We start from the raw sequence: 4,023 nt of genomic DNA on the forward strand, positions 1-4,023 counted from the left end.
GACTGATTCTCACCGAAGCGATGGTGAGCAGTGCTCAAACCTAAGGCTAGGGACAAGAAATGTATTAGTTAGTAAAGGTAAGTAAAGGATACAAATGAGAGCTTACTGACCTAGGGACAAGAGGTCGAAACTGAGGTCCCTAGGGCAGCAGAGGCTAGTTTATATACATGGGAAGATTTAGGGCAGGCTGTGCACGTTGGTCCGTGCGCAGCTGGTCTGTGCACAGCATGCCGACGCGGCCCCGGGGGCCGGTGAGTCAAAGCGGCTGTGTCAGCGGGGCCCGAGCTGTGCCGTGCACTGCCGTCCTATCTAATCTGATCGTACAGTAGATAATGATGTGTCCGTATCGGGCAGGTAGTACAGAGGTCGCGGGTTCGAGCCCGCGAAAAGGAAAAATTAAAAAACGGCTAGGCGCCGTACCAACTCGTGACATTACCCCCCCCTCAACGGCGCATGACCTCATGCGAGGCGCCCTTGCCCATCTCCCACCCAGAGCGGCAGCGTGCTTCAGTCAGCGGCGAAGGCATTGGCTGAAAGTTGAGACCACCAAAGACAGCGGCGTTGAGGCGGCGAGGGGCGTTCGGGTTCTTCCGATGGAAGTCGGCTATGAGGGCCGGCGCATTGGCAACGTTGCGCGCCGGTTCCCATGACGTATGCGAGTCGTCATAACCCTTCCACTTGACAAGGTACTGCAGCTGACGTCGGAAGATCCTCGAATCCTTGATCCGCTCAACTTCGTACTCCTCGTCGCCTTCAACCTCAATCGCAGGCGGCTCCTCCGGCTCCCGGCCCGGGATATCGCTGCGTGTATACTTGCTAAGCAAGGAGACATGGAACACCGGGTGTACCGGCACCGATTTTGGCAGGACTAATTCATAATCCAGGTCTCCGAGCTTTCGCCGCACGGCATATGGTCCGAGGCGCTTGGGACTGAGCTTCTTGCTCGGCTGTTTCAGCTTAAGGTTCCGAGCGTCAAGCCAGACCTTATCCCCCGGCGCAAAGACCGGTGCCTGTTGCACGTGCTTATCGTAGTACACTTTCATACGCTCGGCTGACAGCTCGAGCGCAGAGCGCGTATCGTCGCGAATCTCCTTCAGGATTTTGAGCCGATCAGCGGCCGCAGGCATCGCAGACATCGGATTGATCCGCACTTGGATCTCAGGATTGTACCCTTGATGCAGGTAGAAAGGGGAGTGCCCGGTCGCGGAGTGAACTCGGTTGTTCAATGCGAACTCCGCGAGCGGCAACTGCTTTGCCCAATCATCCTGCCTGTGGCTTGTGAAAGCGCGCAGGTACTGCTCGATCTCCTGATTCCAGCGCTCAGTCTGGCCGTCTGTCTGAGGGTGGAACGCCGTAGACAGCGCCGGCTCGATCCCGAGTCCTTTGTACACCGCATGGAGATACTTCGAAGCGAACTGGGGACCTCGGTCTGATATGACCTTGGCCGGGGCCCCATGATGCTTGAACACATCGCGGATGTACAGATCCGCCGCACCTTCTGCCGTCAGGGTCTCATGACAGGCTGAGAAGTGGACCTGCTTGGTAAAGCGGTCGGCGGTGACCAGGATCGAATCGAACCCATCAGACTTCGGCAAGCCGATGATCATATCGGTCGTGATGATCTGCCACGGGCGCTCGGGGATCTCATTAGGCTTCAGCGGACCCTGGGGCTTGGCTGGGAATGTCTTGGTACGGTTGCACACGTCGCAGGTGCTTACGTACTCATTGACAAACTTGGACATTCCCGGCCACCAGTAGTTCCGCGATACGAGCTCAAGGGTTTTGGCACGACCGCCATGACCGGCGATCGGCGAGTCGTGGTGGATCTTGACTATATCCCGCCGGAGCTCCGCATTCTTTGGGACGTACACACACCCGCGGAACAGCAAAAGCCCTTGTTCGGCATTCCACTCCTCAAAACCCCTTTGCAGCCGGGGCGGCCTGAGGTCCTGCACCTTTTCAAGTGCCTCGGCCACCTCCCGATCCTTCTCCGAACATTCCCTGATGCGCTTCAGAAGCGACTGATCGGCCGTCACCGAGGCATGACCGCGCCTGGCGGAGGCGATGCGGAAGCGCTCTGGCTTGAGAACCACCTGATCGGTGTTATCGTCCTCATCACCGATCTGATGGTCTGATTGGCGCGATAGGGCATCGGCTTTTCCGTTCGATGTTCCGGCCTTGTGTGTGATGCGGAAGTCAAAGCGGGCCAGGAACAGCGACCATCGCGCTTGACGACGCGTGAGGTGCTGAGACGTGCGCCAGTACTCGAGGTTCTTGTGATCGGTCACGATCTCGAACTGATTGGGTAACCCCTCGAGATAGTGGCGCCAATCGTCCAGTGCCTCAATGATCGCGAGCATCTCTTTATCGTAGATCTCGTAGTTCCGCTGTGCCGGATCCATCGCATGGGATCTGAAGGCAATAGGGTGCCATTTGCCATCATCCTGCTTCTGCATCAACACGCCGCCGGTGGCGTACCCCGAGGCATCAACTTCAATGCGTGTTTCCCGATTAGGGTCATACAGCGCTAAGACTGGAGTCGTCGCGAAGAGCCGCTTGAGCTCATCGAAAGCATGCTGCTCTTCCTCGCCCCAATGCCATGGGTCGTTCCCTGTGAGCCGGTCGAGTGGTCGCGAGATTTTAGCGAAGTCCTTAATGAAGCGGCGGTAGAAATTGGAGAACCCCCGGAACTTCTGGACATCCTTTTTGTTCCGGGGTACCGGCCACTCATTGATTCCTTTTAGTTTCGCGGGATCCATCGCCACCTCATCGCCACCGAACACATAGCCAACGTAGTCGACCTTGGGAACGTCCCATTCGCACTTTTCAGGCTTCAGGAACAGATCATTGTCCTGAAGGCGGCGTAGAACCTCGCGTGTGACCTTTTCATGCTCCTCCTTGTTGGTGGAGAAGATGAGTATATCGTCTAGGTACACAAGGATTTTGCCGCCGACGATGAGATCGTGGAATATCTCGTTCATCATCGCCTGGAAGGTCGCGGGGGAGTTGGTGAGACCGAAGAACATCACCAAGGGCTCGTACAACCCTCGGTTAGTTACAAACGCCGCCTTCCACTCGTCACCGGCTTTGATCCGGACATTGTTATATCCCCACCGGACATCGAACTTCGTAAAAAGCGTAGCACCGCGGAGCTTGTCCACCATTTCGGCGATCAACGGTAAGGGGTAACGATTCTTGACCGTGATCGCATTCAATCGGCGGTAGTCCTGCACGGGTCGAAGCGTCCCTTCCTTCTTTTTGATGAAGAAGAAAGGCGACGAAATGGGCGACTTCGATTCCCGTATGTAGCCCTTCGCTAGTTGCTCCTTTAGGAACTTGTCCAGTTCCTCTTGTTCGTTGTTCGACAGGGGATACACCTTCGAGTGGAATGTCGAGTAGCCGGGTACGAGTTCGATCGCGTGATCATAAGGCTTCCTTTTGGGTAGCCGTTCTGACGCTTCTTTGGAGAAGACGTTCAGGAACTCGTGGTACTGTTTGGGTACCGACTCCTCGGCGGTTTTGACGACCTTCTTTTTGATCTCTTCCTCAGCGAACAGCTGGGAATACGTGTGCCCTGCTGCGATGAACAGCTGAGGGGCGCCGGGAAGCATGACACCCTGCTCCCAGGCCTCGATCAAGTCAGCTTCGTCCCACTCTACCTCCACCGGATCATCTTCGGGTTCGAAGTCCGGGAGTACCTTACTCCGGCAAGCACCTATGACCGACCACCTGGACTTCTGCGAGCGTCTGCGCGCCGTGGGCCTGACCCCCGTATCACGCGCAGTCGCTGTTTGCTCCATCCGGCCAGTCTTCCTGGCACTGCACGTTTCAGGGCATCGTGATAATTTCAGGGAGCCTGACTCCCAATCGATTTCGGGGTTGTGCTCTCGCAGCCAATCCAACCCGACGATCACATCTTCTGGACCTATGTCCGTGACCATGAACACTGTCTTTTCGACGTGCTCTCCTATCTGCATCTGTAGCACGGCTACCTCCGAGATGCTTCCGTCTTTATTGAGTGTT

Source organism: Postia placenta, assembly GCF_002117355.1.
Source record: "Postia placenta MAD-698-R-SB12 unplaced genomic scaffold POSPLAscaffold_20, whole genome shotgun sequence".
Classification (NCBI taxonomy): Eukaryota; Fungi; Basidiomycota; class Agaricomycetes; order Polyporales; family Adustoporiaceae; genus Rhodonia; species Rhodonia placenta.